Raw genomic sequence first — 21,106 nt, forward strand, 5'->3', positions numbered from 1 at the left:
ACGAACGGAGAAGACCGAGCTGGTGGACAAGGCTAGGAGTGCCATTGTCTTGTGCCTCGGGGATAAAGTTTTGAGAGAAGTAGCGAAGGAACCAACCGCGACATCGATGTGGGCAAAGTTGGAATCTTTGTATATGACAAAGTCTTTGGCTTATCAGCAATTCCTAAAGCAACGATTCTACTCATTCAAGATGGTGGAGTCAAAGGCCATCATGGAGCAACTTACGGAGTTCAACAAAATCCTTGATGACTTAGAGAATATTAAGGTGTATACTTGTGGATTACTCTAAAAGCCAAGGGTGATTTGGCATTAAGTAGATCTCCAAGGGTGTTGAAGATGTTATGGTGAATGCTTGTGGAACTACCTAAAATTCCTAGTGTAGTTGGACTTCAAGGATCTTCGAGAAGGCGGAAGCCATTCCGATGGCTGAAGAGGTTAAGGTGTGCACTTTTTTTAGGGTAATCCCGCAAGCCGTGTTATACATTCTTCAACCTCCGGAATGCCTTTCGTCTTCATGAAGAAATCCCTTGCTCACCACTAGAGCATAACACTCAAGGTCCTCCATAGCCATACCATTACCGGTGTGTTCAATTCCACCTCAAGCTGAGCGTACTCTGTAACACCCTGAATTTTGTTCCAAGACATTCGTTTATTTCTTTCTTTTTCAAAAATAAGTCTATTTTTTTCTTTTTTGACAAGAGTCAAGCATAATAAATTTCTATCTTGAAATTAACAAAAATAGTTAAACTAATGTAATTACAAACGTAACACTCCAAGTCGAGTTCACTATGAAAGTAATAAACTTCAAAAACTATTTTAAATTACAATTCAGAAAAACCCAAATTTGTTTCCCCGCATACACACTTCAAGCAAAACATCAAGCATACATCATTATCTCCTTTGGTACCTAAAATGTTGGTTGTAAGGGTTAGTCTTCAACACCATGAAATAAAATCAATAATAAATTGTAACATCAAATAAGAATATACAACCATCATCAAGGAACTGTGCTAAAACATTTCTTTTTAATTTAAAATATTCATCACTCTAAAATATACTACAAGAACAAACACAAGACTCAAGACTCAATGTTGATGCAAATGCATGAAATGCAAATAGAGCATGATCCGGATATCGCCCCAATTGGCATAATAGTTTTAATCGTCCCTTTTGGCATATAATAAAGAATCGCTCCATTTGACATATAATAATAATCGCCCCATTTGGCACTTCAAAATCCATTGAATCACCACATTTGGCATATAATAATAATCGCCCCATTTGACACTTAAAATTCCATTCAAATAATAATAATCGCCCCAATTGACACTTAAAAATTCAATGAATCGCCCCATTTGACATAAAATAATAATCACCCTTTGACACTTAAAATTCCATTGAAATAATAATAATCGTCCCATTTGTCACTTAATAATCCATCAAATGCAATGATATGCATGCTATGCACACTCTCTGTAAATTACAAACTTTTTCGACTCTTGAACCACATAACTTATGAATTTCACATCATCACTAAAACTTCATAATCAGTAAACTTTAACACAACCATATACATAGCGAAAATCACTTTAACTCAACAACATTTCTCATTGCACAAATAAGAAAATACCAAGATTTACACATTCATCAAATCACATACTTTTACAAGATTGCAACCCACCAATTCTTATAATTATTAACTTCAAGAAAATTAATAAAACATAATAAATCTTTTCACTCATCCATCGAATCATCCATCGAATCAAGAAGCATATCAAATTCAACATCATAATCTATTATTTTCAGTTAAATCATGGTAAAGACTAGAGCCCTTACCTCGAGATCTTTTCTTCCTAGCCGAACTCTAAACCACCTTAAACTCACAGCTACGGTGCAGACACGATTTCTCTCGCTCCAGTCATTAATTTGACGATCAGGCCGTTGAAAATGAAGAACTGCATGTTGCAAACATGCTGCCCAAAAATTAGCTCAATCGAACGGTGAACGAAGGCGTAGACACAATTCTCTACGAGACAGGTTTAGTGAAAACGAAAATGGTTTAAGATTAGAATTTCATAGCGAGATAAGAAATAAAATGGAAGAACATATATACAAAAGGACTTACACGAAAATTATTTGACAAGATGAGGGCTTAGGAATTGATCGATGGACTTGGAAGATATTTGTATACAACATGTGAATCAATGGAATGTTGGAGATGTATGCTCAAAGACCATAAGAAATAATAAGAGAACTTTTTGATAAGGGATGGTTTTGCGTGAAGCCATATGCGTGGGAGGGGGTTTGTTTTCTTGATTTGGATAATTGTATTAATGTAACAAACCAAACTAATGAATTCAAGGAATTAGAATACCTTGATGGTCATAATACACTGTTCAACGTGTGAGAGAAAAGAAATGCATGGTACCGGCTTAAGTTGAGCAATGAAAATGAGGGTATATATATTGATAGTAGAGAAAGATGAGTTGGTCGTGTAGTCCAAGGAAGAGAATTGTAAATCAAATTTCTAGGAAAAGACTCTCCCATGATTTCTACTAATGTTGATTGCATAGCCTCAAAAAAATGGTTCCCTTATCATATTTAAATGCATTGGATGTTTAAAGGTTGTTATTGTTTCTCAGCCACTACTGAACAATTAGGAGGATTGACTAGGTAAATAGCAACGTGTATTTGGCTATCTAATTAGGCAACAAAAGAACGTGTAGCATTAATATGATTAATTGATGAGGGAGAACTAGAATAACGTGTGCCTTGGTCTTGCTCTTTAACTCCTATAACCAAAATAATATGTTCCTAAACATTTGGAACTTATGCCCACGTCTTTGGCAACTAGAAGGAATATAACATGAGGGAGAACTAGAATTTTAGAACTGATAAGAATAAGTCTCTCAAGTGTGTTTACAACCTACCAAGGAATGGTTCAACTTTGACTTAATCAAAAATTAATTAATAATAGAATTAACAAAACTAGTCCATTCTAATTAAATAATAAATACAATGGTAATACTTCATCAAATAAACTATTAGATAAATAAATAAATGATACATCAATAAAATTATAAAACTGACGATTATAAATATCGGGATGTTACATACTCTACCTCAACTAGAAAATGCGTACATTCCACTATGTCTTCAACCTTGAAACTCCACCTCAACAGGTAGATCATGAGTATTATTGCCTCCACCTCTCCAGACTGATCATGAATATTCTTACCACCGCCTCTCCAAGCTGATGTTGAGTGTTTAACGTCTCTCCAGACGACCACCGCTCCACTAGGCATCATTCTCAAGGTGAAACACATCACCTTCTTCATCCTCCAAACAACACCACACCTTTAGAGCACCTGCATCCTCATAACCCTCAAAGACAATTTGTGCGGAGTTACCATTAATCTTCGGATAATCCTTCATGAAGTGACCCATCTTGTGACAGTTAAAGCATTTAGGCTTTGATTTGTTACCACTCTTTCTCCGATTACCTCTACCTCCACCATTCCCTCTTGAGACACTTAGGCCTTCACCGTTTTCATGAATTCTTAAGTCCTTGGTGTTATCGCGATTTTCGGGTGTCAAGTCATTAATTAGGCTTGAACCTTTCAATCTTTGATATTCTCTATTTTTTCTTGGGAAGGGCAAAATTGAGAAAAAACCCTTAGAGTCTAAGTTCGGGGGTCGTTTTTGCTACGGGAAGGTGTTAGGCACCCGGAACGATTATGGTATTCCATAAGAACCGTTCTCCTAAGTTTATTCTTACGCTTTATTTTTATTGCCTACTTATTAAAAAAGAAGTTTTATTTGAGTGAAGAATGGAGGAGAGAAGATGATTGAGATTTTATTTTACTTGGCTTGGAGGAGTTTTAACTCATTGCCTACGCACCCTTTTAAGGGATCAAAACCAATCGTAGTTCGTTCTCGAAAATTGTTTTTGTTTTTGTTGGTTGATTTTAAGTTTGAAAAAGGAATTTTGAAGAATGGAGATGAGAGGCCTCAAGGGCATGAGATTTGGAAAATGTGAGGTGGAAGTAGTGATTTTGCAAAATAAAGTCTAAGTATGATTAAAATTCATTAAGATTTTTTACTTAAGAAAACAAAAGGAAAATGAGGAGTTTTGACTCCTATTTTAGAAAAAAAGGTTTTCAAGTGAGGTTATTCACATTTTTTGGGAAAATGATTTTTGTCTAAGCGTTGTAAAACCTAAGCATACATCTAAACATACATTCCCTAATCATGCATCTAGAATATCCACGTGGGGTGTGTGCATGTGTCGGTGCTCGTGTCGGTGTACATCACTTATAGTGTCCATAGTCCTTTACATCGAGTCCTAAATACATGCTATGGTCTTGCAAGGATTTAAAGGATGAATTTAAACTTGCCTAAAATATTACATAACCATTGGAAATACAAAAAAGGAAAATTGCAAGAAATAAAACCTAATCTAGTAGAAATGAGAATGATGTGGTGAGATGCTATGAGATGAGTGAAACATGAGTCAACAATGTTAGCAAAACAAGATGAAAAAATATAACATGAGTGATAGAGAAAGTAATCAATACAATGGTGAAGAAATGGTGAAAATAACCAAGACATATTGAGAAGAAAAGTTGCTTGAAATGCAAGAAACACACAAATCATACCAAAACAGTAGCACAATCATAAAATCAACATCACATCTATCATAAAATAGTATACTAATTGTTCATAACATGTGCCAAAATTTATGAGAAAAAATATAGCAAGAAAATCACAAAATTAGGTCAAAAAGAACAAATTAAACAAGAAAATGACATCTATATTTTTATCACTTTTTCACATGCAAAAACATCACATCAGTATCAAGAATGAATCAAAAAAACAATAGGAATTTTTCTAGAATTTTTTTGAGAGAAAAAATTGAGCAAGCAGGGGTTCAATCAGCAAGAAAACAAGGTGTAAATAGCAAAAAAAAGCAAAAACGTACAGGAACCCTAGGCCCAAACCCAAAGCCCAACACTCAGAAGCCTGATGACACAGGGAGCGTTGGATTAATCCAACGCTCAAGATCAAACAAGATAAACCGGTCTTGAACCAGACCGGTTCAGTTGCCTATATATATGTCTCAAGACCGGTTTATTCATTTGCTCCCTGCTCTTTCTCTCTCTAAACCTCTCTCTTCTCTCAGACCTCTCGCCTCTCTCTAGAACTCACCGCCGGTGAGGATGAAGTGACGGCGGAGACCTTGAAGGTCCGCCGGAAACTTCATCTTCTCCGGCGAGATTATGCACTTTCCGGTGACCTAATTTCTAGAACTCAAAATTTTTTACATCAATCAAATCCTCTCTTCAATCTAAACGTGATTTCACCGCTGATTCTCACAAATAACAATTGAATCGTCGTAGATCCGAGGTTTTTGCTCCGGTTTTAAAAGTTAGGGTTTCACACTTTTTGAAAGAGAAACCTCTAAATCTTCGCAGATCTATGTTTATTCGTTTCTGGTTGATATTTTTGAAAGAAAATAAAGGAAACGAGGCTTTGAACGATGTAGATCTTGGAATTTATTTTCGGTTTTGATGACGTTTTTAGGTTTTCAATCTTTTTTGAACCAAAACGTTTTCCTTCTCAAAGATCTACACTGTCTTTGCTTTTGAGGAAGAAAATTGAAGTTTAAGCGTTTACCTGAGTTTTAATGGAGATTTTGTTGAATTTCTTCGGAAACACTTGATTCTTCGTTTTCTGTGTTGTTGATTTGGTTACTGGACCGGAAATAAACCGGTGATTTCACTGGTTCTGCTTTTTCATCTTCTTCGCTGGTTTAAACCTTACTTCTTTTCCTCTTCTTCTCAACTTTCGGATCCTTCGTGATCGTGTTTGAATTCGTCGCCAACGGTGATGAATTCGCACTGGAATTGCGAAGGGATTGATTCGATGATGAAGATTCGCAAAGAATCTCTGAGAATTACAGGAAGAAATGATAATTTTGATGCCTTTTTGGTGAATCTGGAAATCTAGGGTTTGAGATTGTTCTTGGTGTTCTTGGTGATTCTCTGAGTTTTGATCTAACTGACAAGAGAGAGAAATTTCTCAGGTGTTTGTGATGATGGCGCGTGATTGATCTTTTTTTTTTTTTACTTGTGCATTGAATGCGCCTTTTATAGGCTGCCACTTGTATCTGAGACCCAATGGGACACTGCCACCTGGAATTGGACTTTGTTTGGCTCTGCCTTGGACTTTTGACTTTAAGGACCTTTCTGCAAAATGTAAAAAAATGAGGACTGGACTGTGAATAAGAAAAATGGACTAGAAATGTAATTTTGAAAAAGTTTTGGACTAAAGTGCAATTTTGAGAATTGTTTGAGGGACTAAAATGTAATTAAAATAAAATTGGACTAAAATTGGTAATTTGGGAAAAAAACGTAAAGTGAAACAGAAAATAAAACCAACAAAAGGACTAAAACGAACCAATTACTGACATGAGGTATTTTAAAATACCTCCCTGTCGAAATTTTGACAGGAAAAGACCAAAATGCCCCTAGGGACTAAACTGACTCAAACTAACTCAGATGCAATTTTTCGAAATGATTTTTTTTAAACAAAGACTCAACAATGATTTGTACAGACAAGTTAAAAAGACTCAGAGGCAAACACAGGGACTAAAATAGGTTCCACTACAGGAAATGACCAAAATACCCTTTTATGTTTTTTTGAAATAAAACGCCAGAAAAGTAATGCGATGTTTCTGAGAGTTTTTAAATGACTTGTAATGCAAGAAAAGAGAGACAGAGGCAGTAAAATACGCTTGAAAAGAGAGTAAGGGTTCAGAATAAAATAACAGAGAATTGACAAATATTAGTGTTAGAAAAGAAATTTGAACGAGTATTTTTAGGTCCAAAATCAGGGTATAACAGCTGACGCTATTTAAGTTTCTTTGTCCGGAGGGTCAAGAGACGGAGTCTTTGGCTTGACGGGACGAAGATACTTAAATATTAACATTTGCACTGTGTTTGGACGTAAAAATACGCTTGTACATTTTCCAATATCATGAATGCCATGCAACATTTGGATTATGAATGCGAGACAAACGAAAGCTGGAATTAACAAAAGATGTCGTATCCATTGAGGGATTGGTAGACATTGGCAAGATAACAGATAACAGAATAGATAGGGGACTAGGAACAAATTGACGGGTACAAGCTGCTCTTGGATTGAGCTGGGCACTTGACCGGGAATAAAAGCAGACAAACAGGTGCGAGTTGTTCTTGGATTCGAACTGGTCACTCGACCGGGGACATGGAAAAGGTGGACAGGTACGAGTTGTTCTTGATTCGAACTGGTCACTCGACTGAAAGCAAAGGCAAATAGACAGGTGTAAGCTGCTCTTGGATTGAGCTGGTTACTCCACCGGAGTCAAAGACAAATAGACAGGTGCAAGCTGCTCTTGGATTGAGCTAGCCGCTTGACCGAACAAAAACAGATAGACAGGTACAAGCTGTTCTTGGATTTGAACTGGTAACTCGATCGATAACATTGAAAAGTAAACGGGTGCAAGTTGTTCTTGGATGCGAACTGGTTACTTGACCAAACAGAAACATATTGATGGGTACAAGCTGCTCTTGAATTCAGCTGGGCACTCGACCGATAACATAAGCAAATTGATAGGTACAAGCTGTTCTTGGATTTGAACTAGCCACTTGACCAAACGGAAACATATTCACTGGGGATTGTTTTTTTTTTTTTGACAAAATATAGATTGAGATTGACTTGACGTCGATTTGATTTGAAAGGTAGAAATTGACCAATATCATTGGCTCACAAAGTTTTGACAGAGAATCCGACATGAGTATTGAATTGAGACTGATGTTGACATTGGAAATGCAATATGCATGAATGATATAACAGTTTCATTAAATGCATGGGCACGTAATATGCATGATTATGCATGTATGAATGCTTGTAATGCATGACTGCTGGTGATTTGTAGACACAGCTCCGCAGAGACAGACAAGACACTGGAGTATTGGGCACGTAATGGCTCGTGCTATATTACACATTCCTGGAAAACGTCGTTGGGAGACTTATCGGAACTATGATTGAGGGCAGGTAGCTATGCCACTTGCTGGGGATAGAATCTCGCAAGGCTCTACTGGGAATAATGCCGTCATTACCGGGCACTTCAGTGCCGGGTGTACTGTGGATGTCGCATCTGTGGTCAATGCTTTTTGCATGTTATTTTCTCAATTTTTCATTCATCATCATTTTTTGCATCCCATTTTTTGTACATAGCTTTGAAAGTAAAAAGAAAATAGAGTTTTAAACAAAAGCACAGGCTTAAAATGATGTATAAGAGTGGTGGTCAGCCGAAGGCCTGACTCCACGGATTTACAAAGCTTGGAAAATGGTAATTTTATTGGTTGGTGGTACACTGAACACAGTAATCACTACATTTCCTGGAAATTTTGAATTTGCAAGCACAGAAGCTTCAGATGAAGATGGTCATTTAACAGCTGCAGATGCCCCAAGGGGACGGTGGTTGGCCAGATATAGTTACTTGCCTCTTGTTTCAATCTCATTTTTGCATGAACCGCCCTTCCGGGTTTTCGGCTCATCGAGACGCTCATTCTTGCCTGAGTTGTGTACAATCTCAGCGAGCTCTTTCATATATTTTTTTTGTCCCTTATTTTTGCCTGGACCGCCCTTTCGGGTTTTCGATCCACCGGGAAGCGCATTTTTGCCTAGGCCGCCCTTTCGGGTTTTCGACCTACCACGCTGTTCTTTTCATATTTCTAGGCAAAGTATTGCTTGACTATATCGGCATTCACTGGATTTGGAAGTTCTACACCATCCATGTGTGTAAGGATTAAAGCACCACCGGAGAAGGCCTTCTTGACAACATAAGGACATTCGTAGTTAGGCGTCCACTTGCCCCTTGGGTCGGGTTGCTGGCTTATCCTCCTTTTCAATACAAGTTCCCCTATCTTGAATTCTCGAGGATGGACTTTCTTGTCAAAGGCAGTCTTCATTCTTGCTTGATATGACTGTCCACGAGCCATAACATCCATACGTTTTTCCTCAATCAAATTCAACTGATCATACCGGCTTTGGCACCATTCAGCTTCGGATAACTTTGCTTCCATGATCACACGGAGAGATGGGATCTCCACCTCCAAAGGAAGAACTGCTTCCATACCATATACAAGAGAGAAAGGGGTTGCCCCGGTTGAACTGCGCACTGTAGTACGGTAGCCATGCAGAGCATAGGGTAACATCTCATGCCAGTCCTTGTAAGTGGTTACCATTTTCTGAACAATCCTCTTGATATTCTTGTTGGCGGCCTCAACAACACCATTCATCTGAGGTCTATAGGGAGAAGAGTTATGATGCTCAATTTTGAATTCTTCACAAAGAGCTTGCACCACATTGTTGTTCAGGTTGGTACCATTGTCGGTAATGATCTTGCTGGGAACACCATATCGACAGATGATGTTGTTCTTGATGAACTTAGCTACCACTTGCTTGGTCACATTGGTATAAGATGCTGCTTCAACCCACTTGGTGAAGTAGTCAATTGCCACTAAGATGAAACGATGAGCCTTCGGTTCAATTCTTCCAATCATGTCGATGCCCCACATTAAGAACGGCCATGGGGATGAAATAACATTGAGAGCGTGCGGAGGCACATGAATCTTATCAGCATAGATTTGACATTTGTGGCACTTTCTGGCGTGCTGGTAGCAATCATGCTCCATGGTCATCCAGTAGTAACCTGCCCGTAACAACTTCCTTGACATAGTATGCCCTGTAGCATGGGTCCCGAAGGTACCGTCATGTACATCATGCATTAGCTGCTCCGCTTCGTGTTCATCAACACATCTTAACAATACCATGTCATAGTTTCTCTTGTACAGAATATCTCCATCTAACAGGAATCTACTGGCCAATCTTCTCAGGGTCTTCTTGTCTTTGTTGGAAGCACCCGACGGATACTCACGGCTTAGCAAGAACTGTTTGATGTCGTAATACCAGGGTTTATTGTCAACCATATTTTCACCAGCCTGATCGATCACATCCCCAATAGCGAACACATGCGAAGGTCTTTCAAGGCGTTGCACTTTGATTATTGGCACATCATTCCAATGGTTTACTCGAAACATGGAGGATAGAGTAGCAAGAGCATCAGCCATTTGGTTCTCATCACGAGGGATATGGTGCAGCTCAACCTTTGTAAAATATGTCAGCAAACGTCTCGCATAATCACGATAAGGAATCAACTTGGCATGGTGGGTCTCCCATTCACCCTTGATCTGGTTGATGACAAGTGCAGAATCTCCATAGATGTCGAGGTGTTTGATTCTCATGTCAATTGCTTCCTCGATCCCAAAGATACATGCTTCATACTCAGCCATATTGTTTGTACATTCGAACAGGATCCGGGCGGTAAAAGGAATGTGATGCCCCTGCGGGGATACAATGACTGCCCCAATTCCTTTACCATAAGCATTGACAGCACCATCAAAGACTAAACCCCACTTGCTATTGGGATCTGGACCTTCACCAACCAACGGTTCTTCGCAGTCTTTTGATTTTACATACATGATCTCTTCATCGGGGAAATCGAACTCAATTGGTTGATAATCATCAAGAGGTTGGTAAGCAAGATGATCGGCAAGAATGCTACCTTTGATTGCCTTTTGAGTTTTGAACACAATATCATATTCAGACAAAAGCATCTGCCAGCGTGCAGTCTTCCCGGTAACAGCAGCTTTCTCAAAGATATACTTTATCGGATCCATTCTGGATATCAACCAAGTTGTATGATTCACCAAATAATGACGCAGGCGTTTAGCGGCCCAGGCCAGAGCACAACAAGTCTTCTCAAGCATTGTATACCGAGTTTCACAATCGGTGAACTTCTTGCTTAGATAGTAGATAGCATGTTCTTTCTTTTCAGTCTCATCTTGTTGACCAAGTACGCATCCCATGGATTCATCAAATACTGCCAAATACATAATCAGAGGCCTTCCTTCCACGGGTGGGACAAGGATAGGTGGTTCCAGTAGGTAATTCTTGATGCTGTCAAAAGCTTCTTGGCATTCATCATTCCACACAATAGGCTGATTCTTCCTGAGTAGCTTGAAGATCGGCCCGCAGGTTGCGGTCATGTGAGATATGAATCGGGAGATGTAATTCAATCGTCCGAGGAAACCTCTGACTTGCTTCTCGGTCTGTGGAGCTGGCATTTCTCGGATGGCCCGGACTTTATCAGGATCGACTTCAATGCCCTTTTGGCTGACAATGAAGCCTAGTAACTTTCCGGATCTGACGCCGAACGTACATTTGTTAGGTTTCAATCGAAGCTTGTACTTTCTCAACCTTTCGAACATCTTTGTCAAGTATTCAACATGTTGCTCCTCATCTGTTGACTTTACAATCATGTCGTCCACATATACTTCGACTTCTTTGTGAATCATGTCATGAAACAGAGTAGTCATCCCTCTTTGGTAGGTGGCACCAGCATTTATTAAGCCGAATGGCATCACTTTGTAGCAGAAAGTACCCCATGGAGTGATAAAAGACGTCTTTTCTCTATCTTCAGGAGACATTTTGATCTGATTGTAACCGGAGAAACCATCCATGAAGGAGAACACCTTGGACTGAGCAGTATTGTCAACAAGCACATCAATATGAGGTAATGGAAAGTTGTCTTTTGGACTGGCTTTGTTCAGGTCTCTGAAGTCAACACACATCCGGACTTTACCATCCTTCTTTGGCACAGGTACAATATTGGCAACCCATTCAGGGTACTCAACTGTCATGAGGAAACCCGCATCAATCTGTTTTTGAACCTCGCTCTTAATCTTTAGAGCCATATCTGGATGAGTCCTTCTCAATTTCTGCCTGACGGGAGGACATTCAAGCTTTGTGGGGATCCGATGCTCCACAATCTTAGGATCTAGACCTGGCATATCTTCATACGACCATGCAAAAATATCCGGTATTCCCGGAGGAGCTGGATGATCTTCTTTTTAACCCCTTCCTCTAGAGCAGCACCGATCTTGATTTCTCGCTTGTTCTCCTCGGTACCTATGTTGATGAGCTCAATCTCTTCCTGGTGAGGCTGAATGGCTTTCTTTTCTTGCTCAAGCAGTCGAGTGATCTCATACGGTATGTCATCACCCTCCTCATCTTCGGCTTCGTACACCGGGAATTCAAAATTCGGAGGGAATGCAGGGTTACTGTGCTCAACGGGTTTATTATAGTTCAATCTGCGTAAAATGGTTGGATGATTTTAGAAAGAGGGGTTTTTTATGCAGATTTTTGAAATTAATAAGAAAATACAGATATTTTGGTTTTTTCTGGCATTACCATTATTTCCAAGGAAAAAGCACTGAAAAAAAAAATAACAGTCGTGAAAGAAACGACAATTTTTACTAACAACGGCAATGCCGAAACAAACATGCCCTTACAGAAAATATCACTCTCGCTTCGGGCAGAGCGAGAGGATTGTTATTTTGAAAAAACAAGATACTTAAGCAACAAGGCATATTACTCAGAAACATGCATGATTGAGGGAATGTCGATGGCATCCCAATCTCTCGCAATGCCTCCTGGTGTAACAAATACAGGCCTAGGGCCAAATCCAGTTGCTTCTTCTGTGATTGCGTTGACAAACCCAGCACTGTAGAATGTTCCGGTGGAGACTCCTGAAGTTGGGGAAAAGCCAAAACCTTCCTTATGCTTGTTCTCACGGAGTTGTATTAACCTGCCCCAGCCGGCAACTTGACCTTCTTGGACGGCTCTCTGCGCATCCTTCAAAGAAGCCATAGCAGTGCCATCCCTTTTGGGCTCCGTACCTTCGACAGTTAATCCTTGAAAAGCGGTTCCCTCTGCAGACCCTGCTTCTATGCAAGAGAAAGATGATAACTGGCTAACCAGGTATGCTTCCTCTCCATGAATTGTAACAAGCTTTCCGCTTTTTGCAAATTTCAACTTCTGGTGCAAGGTAGAGGTCACCGCCCCAGCGTCATGTATCGACGGTCTTCCCAAGAGACAACTATAAGAGGCATTGATATCCATGACCTGGAACGTGATTAGAAAGGTTTCGGGGCCAATAGTTATTGGCAAGTCTATCTCCCCGAGAACGCTCTTGCGGGTTCCATCAAAGGCTTTGACCAGAAAAGTGCTCCTCCTCAAGGGAGTTCCCCGATAACTCAGCTGATCCAGCGTTGACTTAGGCATCACGTTCAAAGATGAGCCAGTGTCCACTAACACATTTGATAGCATGTCGGACTTGCAATTCACGGAGATATGCAAGGCCAGATTATGATGCTTTCCTGCTTCGGGCAATTCATCTTCACTGAACCACAGATTGCTGCAGGCGGTAATGTTCCCCACTATGCTACCAAAGTGATCCACAGTGACCTCATGATCCACATAAGCTTGCTCCAATACTTTCAAAAGGGTATTTCTGTGAGTAGCGGAACTCAGGAGTAGAGACAAAATGGATATCTTCGACGGAGTTTGCAGCAGCTGATCCACAATCTTGTAATCACTTCTTTTGATCAACCTCAAAATCTCGTCCATATTAGAATCCTCTATAGACCGGCCTGGTTGGCTCGCGTCTCTGGTAACGGGAGAAACATCAGTCGGGGTTGTTTTGTCAATGGGTGGCATGGTAGGCGTAGCTGCCTTCTTTTGAAACAACGGTGGACAGACTCTTCCGTTTCTCAGGGCTGCTGAAGTTCCTTCGGCGGTGTTGTTCATCACGGCCAAGGACACCAGAGGCACTTCTACTCCGTTTTCGATCATGGTAGCATTGTATTTGTAAGGGATAGCCCTATCTGAGGTATAAGGTACCGGTCCGGGCAACCTTATCACTAGAGGTTCAGCATTCTCCTTCAAAGGCATACTCTTGACAGGCGGATCATGAAAAACTGGGACAATCACGCAGACATCACTAACAGTCAAAAAATTATCATTCATCAAGCTTTGGATGTCATGAACAGTATAGCAACCCAAAGGATTACGAAGGCATCCTAGGCACTTGGCATGATCATGGCTAAACAGAGAAGCTTTGCACAGCTTGATGTGTAGAGGCACCAGAGGAGTTGCGACATTACGGACATCGAGTCTAGGAGCTTCCTCACATACTTCAATCATGTTCACAGCGGCATGATTTGGAAGAGGATTGTCGATGACATGCGGGACATTATTCTCAAAAGTCAGCTTTCCTTGATCAATGAGCTTCTTCACGATATACTTCAAAGCATAGCACCCTTCGACATCATGACCCAGGGCGCCTTGATGGAAATCACATTTGAGGTCGGACCTGAACCTGGGAGGCAATGGATCAGGTGGGGGCTTGCCCTGTCTGGTTGTACAATGCCCTCTAAGGAGTAAAGTCGGAAGCAACTCAGCATACAACATCGGTATCGGAGGGAAGGTAGGTCTAGCTTGTTGATGTTGTTGTTGTTGTTGAACCGGCAACTGTTGTTTCATCTGTTGAGCAATTGCATTAACGGGTACCTGAGGTTGACCTGGTGGCAAAGGATACTGATGATAGAATGGCAGAAAGAAAGGATGCTGAGAGTACGGCGCATATGGGTACGACGGAGGCATTTGGGCAGCATTAATGGGAGCAACAGTAGCCATGGATTGACCAGCTCCGGCAGACACCATCCCTACTTCCGTTTCTTTCTTCTTGTGGTGTCCGTTACCATACCTCTTTGATGCATTCACGGAGGATTCAGCTTTCTCGAATACAATGATTCCTTCTCTGACGGCTTCTTCCAGACGAGTTCCCATGGTGACCATCTCCGAGAAGTTATTCGGGGCAGCGATGATCATTCTTTCAACATAATCCTTTTTCAAAGTCTTTAGGAATGTCTGGGTCATTTCTTCTTCATCAAGAGCGGGAGTAATGCGGGCAGATGCCCCCCTCCATCTCTGTGCATATTCACGGAAGCTTTCCTCCTTCTTTTGGGAGAGAGATCTGAGGAATTCCGTGTTTGGCTTCAATCTGGTATTAAACCCATAGTGGCTTTTGAAAGCAGCGGCTAATTCATCAAAGGTATGAACGTCATTTTTGCTCAAGCTAGTATACCATTCTGCAGCATCTTCCATTAAGCTATCTTGGAAGTAGTGAATCATGAGTGAATCATTGTCTTTGTAGTTACCCATCTTTCGGACATACTTGATGATGTGGTTCTGGGGACAAGTCAACCCATTGTATCGGTCGAAATCCGGGATCTTGAACTTCTTAGGGACATCCACCTTTGGTACCAAGCAGAGATCATGAGTCTTAAAAGAGTCCCCGTTCCCTCGGTTAGCTTTGATTTCATGATGGAGTTCTTTAGCAAGTTCCTCCATCCTTTCTTCCATGGTTTTGATCACGGGGATGTTTCCGTGATGTGTGTTGATGTTAACACCTTGAGGTATGGCATGCACAAGAGGCTCAGTGACAGTTGCCGTTGTCTGAGGCAAAGTAGTATTGATGGAGACACGTTTGTTGTAGGAATCGGACCATTGTTAGCAGTACTAGAAGTGCCCGCTGCAGTACTAGGAGTAAAAACCGGTGGAAGTCCATACGGAAACCCAGTCGGCATAACGAAGCGAGCGTCAGTAGATGCAGTTGGGATCACACTTGTAGTTATAGGGATAGCTGCGGCTATAGGGATAGCTGTGGCTGATTGTTCCTGGGCGGCTAGCAGAGCAGTCATGGTATCATTGGCCTTAGCCAATTCTTCCCTCAGAGAAGCTAAGTCGGTACGGAGCTGAGCATTTTCTTCTTCCATAACTACCAAATTCTTCTTTCTGTAGAGTCTAGTCCGATGTATTCTGTCAGGTTCGTAGACTTTCCGAGCACGAGCCACCTTTCAATCTGTGGCAGAAGAACTAGGAGGCAGTGAGCACTTAGAAACCTTTTGTGACTTGATGAATGATGCACATGATGCTTGATATGTACAAATGCAAATGCAAAAAAGTTTCTTTTTTGGACATCGAAGGATTTTTAGACAAATTAGGAGCTTTGTAAAAAATATCTAAACAAGCAAAGCAAAACAAAGTGTTTACAAGGCGAATCTCTTTGAAATACTAAGCCAAGGGAAGACTTTGAAATATAAACAAATAAAACTCTCAAGCATAGGAAGTGGTGGGATGATCCTCAGACTCAGACTCCGAATCCGAACCGCAGTATCTAGCATAGAAGTTGCGTCGTCCTCTAGCTCTCTTGGAGTCCCGCATAAGTAACTCATCTTTTTCTTCAAGTTCCCTTCGGACCTTAACCAATTCCTTCTTCAACATCAGGTTCTCATGAGTCTTCTGCTCATCCTTACCATCCAAAGTCATGATTAGATTCTCAGCTTCATTGTATCGGGCTTTCCACATCTGTTTCTCATGATTCTCCATGGCTAGATGCTCCTGATACATTCCCTGAGTTGTGGGAGGTAGAGGTAAAGGTATGGATGGAGCAGATACAGACACATATCTCATAGCAGGGTAAGGCATACCAATCTCTTCAGCTCGATTTATTACCCACTGAGTATAGGCCTCATGAGCAATACCGGATCTCACACCCAAATGCTTCACACTCTTCCTACGGACCTTAGACCAAGCCCCTATGAAAGCCTCCCTTTGTCCGGTGGGGGCGTTCGAATAGTAGAAGAACTCTGGAGATGTAGCAAGATTGATGGGCTTTGCCTTCATTGGGAACCCAAACTGTCTCATAGCAAGCTCCGGATTGTAGTTGATTCCCCCACGGGTACCAAGAAGAGGTACATTGAGAAAATCTCCACAACCAGTAATAATTTCCTTAACCTAAGCGGCGGGAGTGATCCAGACCACCTCGTTAGGAGTGAGAGCCATAATCCACTGTGAGTAGGACCAATTCTCCGAGTTGTCATGGAAAGAGCTCGGAAGGTGAGAAATAAACCACCTATATAGGAGAGGCACGCAGCAAAGGATATACCCACAACCTTTGAGAGTCGGGTCATGGATAGCATGGTATGTGTCAGCTAGCAAGGTAGGAACCGGATTCTTGGAATGGAAGATCTCAATAGCATTCATATCCACAAAGTTGTAGAGATTCGGAAAGAGAATGATCCCATAGATAAGCAATGCAAGAATAGCCTCGAGTGTGTCCTGACAAGTGGTTTTGAGATTAGCTTGTTCAAGTAGATACTTTGAAGTGAACCCTCGGATGTGAGACTTAGTAGTAAGATGATTGGAGACATCAGAAGTCTTGAGATAGAGATCCTTAGCAATAACCAAAGGAGTAAGAGAAATCCCGGGACCGGCGAAAGGTGTCTTCTTAGCTATAGGTGAATCTAACAAGTGGGAATAAGCCTCCAGAGTAGGGACTAACTGGAAATCCGGGAAAGTGAAGCAACAGAAATTCGGGTCATAGAATTGCACTAGAGTGTGCACGAGCTTCTCTTCAACATTGGTCCGGAGAATAGTAAGCAAACCACCATATCGGAGTCGGAAACCTGTTTGATTCTTAACCTTGAGTGCCAATTCTCTCAAACTAACCAAATCAACCTCCTTGAACTTGTAGGATTTAGTCTTCTTCATACCTGTAATGTTTACAAAGTTTTTAATTTGTCCAATCCTTCGATGAATGCATGAGAAAAATTTATGCATGAATGCATGTATGCATGATTGTTTTTTTCAAGTACAGAGAAAACATGGAGGGTTGAGATTAAAGTCGAGGAGCCACGGGCGGACACGGTGCCCGGTAAACTAAGGCTTAGGATAATAGTAACCAAGGTTCTAATGAAGTTCCCAAACTGCAACCTCTCTTACGTATATCATGGTAGCACGGGACAACGTCCGTTCCATGTTTATTCGCAAGAAGGTCTAGTTTGAGTGTAGTATCGCGTGACGACTAAAACTCGAGACAACACTCAGTTTAGCCACCGCACTACGTCCTAAAAAGGCCAGGGATGGGTTTGGTAACTACGGTTCATAGCATCGTCGAACAATTGAAAGCAAAGTGCCTAAGCATGACAACACACGCCGACAATATTACTTTCAAAATGCCTCAGCTATGTGAGATTGATCGCATAACCCAATACACGAGGCAACCCTCGGATCGAATTGTCGATTATATCTCTACCTATTCATAAGTTCACTCAGCCCGGGTATAGGACTTTTGATATTCTCACCCCACACGTCAAATGAAAATAAACAAGTATTCACATATGTAAGCAATAAGACAAAGCGTAAATATAAACTAAGGAAAACTAGGCGTGACCCGCTTAAAAAAAAGTCCCCAGTGAAGTCGCCATTTCTGTTATCGCGATTTTCGGGTGTCAAGTCATTTGACATATAATAATAATCGCCCCATTTGACACTTCAAAATCCATTGAATCACCACATTTGGCATATAATAATAATCGCCCCATTTGACACTTAAAATTCCATTCAAATAATAATAATCGCCCCAATTGACACTTAAAAATTCAATGAATCGCCCCATTTGACATAAAATAATAATCACCCTTTGACACTTAAAATTCCATTGAAATAATAATAATCGTCCCATTTGTCACTTAATAATCCATCAAATGCAATGATATGCATGCTATGCACACTCTCTGTAAATTACAAACTTTTTCGACTCTTGAACCACATAACTTATGAATTTCACATCATCACTAAAACTTCATAATCAGTAAACTTTAACACAACCATATACATAGCGAAAATCACTTTAACTCAACAACATTTCTCATTGCACAAATAAGAAAATACCAAGATTTACACATTCATCAAATCACATACTTTTACAAGATTGCAACCCACCAATTCTTATAATTATTAACTTCAAGAAAATTAATAAAACATAATAAATCTTTTCACTCATCCATCGAATCATCCATCGAATCAAGAAGCATATCAAATTCAACATCATAATCTATTATTTTCAGTTAAATCATGGTAAAGACTAGAGCCCTTACCTCGAGATCTTTTCTTCCTAGCCGAACTCTAAACCACCTTAAACTCACAGCTACGGTGCAGACACGATTTCTCTCGCTCCAGTCATTAATTTGACGATCAGGCCGTTGAAAATGAAGAACTGCATGTTGCAAACATGCTGCCCAAAAATTAGCTCAATCGAACGGTGAACGAAGGCGTAGACACAATTCTCTACGAGACAGGTTTAGTGAAAACGAAAATGGTTTAAGATTAGAATTTCATAGCGAGATAAGAAATAAAATGGAAGAACATATATACAAAAGGACTTACACGAAAATTATTTGACAAGATGAGGGCTTAGGAATTGATCGATGGACTTGGAAGATATTTGTATACAACATGTGAATCAATGGAATGTTGGAGATGTATGCTCAAAGACCATAAGAAATAATAAGAGAACTTTTTGATAAGGGATGGTTTTGCGTGAAGCCATATGCGTGGGAGGGGGTTTGTTTTCTTGATTTGGATAATTGTATTAATGTAACAAACCAAACTAATGAATTCAAGGAATTAGAATACCTTGATGGTCATAATACACTGTTCAACGTGTGAGAGAAAAGAAATGCATGGTACCGGCTTAAGTTGAGCAATGAAAATGAGGGTATATATATTGATAGTAGAGAAAGATGAGTTGGTCGTGTAGTCCAAGGAAGAGAATTGTAAATCAAATTTCTAGGAAAAGACTCTCCCATGATTTCTACTAATGTTGATTGCATAGCCTCAAAAAAATGGTTCCCTTATCATATTTAAATGCATTGGATGTTTAAAGGTTGTTATTGTTTCTCAGCCACTACTGAACAATTAGGAGGATTGACTAGGTAAATAGCAACGTGTATTTGGCTATCTAATTAGGCAACAAAAGAACGTGTAGCATTAATATGATTAATTGATGAGGGAGAACTAGAATAACGTGTGCCTTGGTCTTGCTCTTTAACTCCTATAACCAAAATAATATGTTCCTAAACATTTGGAACTTATGCCCACGTCTTTGGCAACTAGAAGGAATATAACATGAGGGAGAACTAGAATTTTAGAACTGATAAGAATAAGTCTCTCAAGTGTGTTTACAACCTACCAAGGAATGGTTCAACTTTGACTTAATCAAAAATTAATTAATAATAGAATTAACAAAACTAGTCCATTCTAATTAAATAATAAATACAATGGTAATACTTCATCAAATAAACTATTAGATAAATAAATAAATGATACATCAATAAAATTATAAAACTGACGATTATAAATATCGGGATGTTACATACTCTACCTCAACTAGAAAATGCGTACATTCCACTATGTCTTCAACCTTGAAACTCCACCTCAACAGGTAGATCATGAGTATTATTGCCTCCACCTCTCCAGACTGATCATGAATATTCTTACCACCGCCTCTCCAAGCTGATGTTGAGTGTTTAACGTCTCTCCAGACGACCACCGCTCCACTAGGCATCATTCTCAAGGTGAAACACATCACCTTCTTCATCCTCCAAACAACACCACACCTTTAGAGCACCTGCATCCTCATAACCCTCAAAGACAATTTGTGCGGAGTTACCATTAATCTTCGGATAATCCTTCATGAAGTGACCCATCTTGTGACAGTTAAAGCATTTAGGCTTTGATTTGTTACCACTCTTTCTCCGATTACCTCTACCTCCACCATTCCCTCTTGAGACACTTAGGCCTTCACCGTTTTCATGAATTCTTAAGTCCTTGGTGTTATCGCGATTTTCGGGTGTCAAGTCATTAATTAGGCTTGAACCTTTCAATCTTTGATATTCTCTATTTTTTCTTGGGAAGGGCAAAATTGAGAAAAAACCCTTAGAGTCTAAGTTCGGGGGTCGTTTTTGCTACGGGAAGGTGTTAGGCACCCGGAACGATTATGGTATTCCATAAGAACCGTTCTCCTAAGTTTATTCTTACGCTTTATTTTTATTGCCTACTTATTAAAAAAGAAGTTTTATTTGAGTGAAGAATGGAGGAGAGAAGATGATTGAGATTTTATTTTACTTGGCTTGGAGGAGTTTTAACTCATTGCCTACGCACCCTTTTAAGGGATCAAAACCAATCGTAGTTCGTTCTCGAAAATTGTTTTTGTTTTTGTTGGTTGATTTTAAGTTTGAAAAAGGAATTT

The 21,106-nt window shown here is 40.1% G+C and overlaps 2 long non-coding RNA genes across 2 annotated transcripts; both read right to left on the minus strand.

The window, feature by feature from the left end:
• Window positions 1–777: 777 nt before the first annotated feature.
• LOC112419160 (uncharacterized) lies at window positions 778–2,807 on the minus strand. The gene is made up of 3 exons (XR_003009271.2): window positions 2,126–2,807; window positions 1,837–2,026; window positions 778–907 (listed from the first exon to the last, which is right to left on the minus strand). It is a non-coding gene; the product is annotated as an uncharacterized lncRNA (long non-coding RNA).
• Window positions 2,808–17,527: 14,720 nt separating this feature from the next.
• On the minus strand, window positions 17,528–19,924 carry LOC120578051 (uncharacterized). Its single transcript, XR_005643997.1, has 3 exons — window positions 19,243–19,924; window positions 18,954–19,143; window positions 17,528–17,567 (listed from the first exon to the last, which is right to left on the minus strand). It is a non-coding gene; the product is annotated as an uncharacterized lncRNA (long non-coding RNA).
• Window positions 19,925–21,106: the final 1,182 nt, after the last annotated feature.

The sequence above is a fragment of the Medicago truncatula genome, chromosome 2 (genome assembly GCF_003473485.1).
Source record: "Medicago truncatula cultivar Jemalong A17 chromosome 2, MtrunA17r5.0-ANR, whole genome shotgun sequence".
Classification (NCBI taxonomy): Eukaryota; Viridiplantae; Streptophyta; class Magnoliopsida; order Fabales; family Fabaceae; genus Medicago; species Medicago truncatula.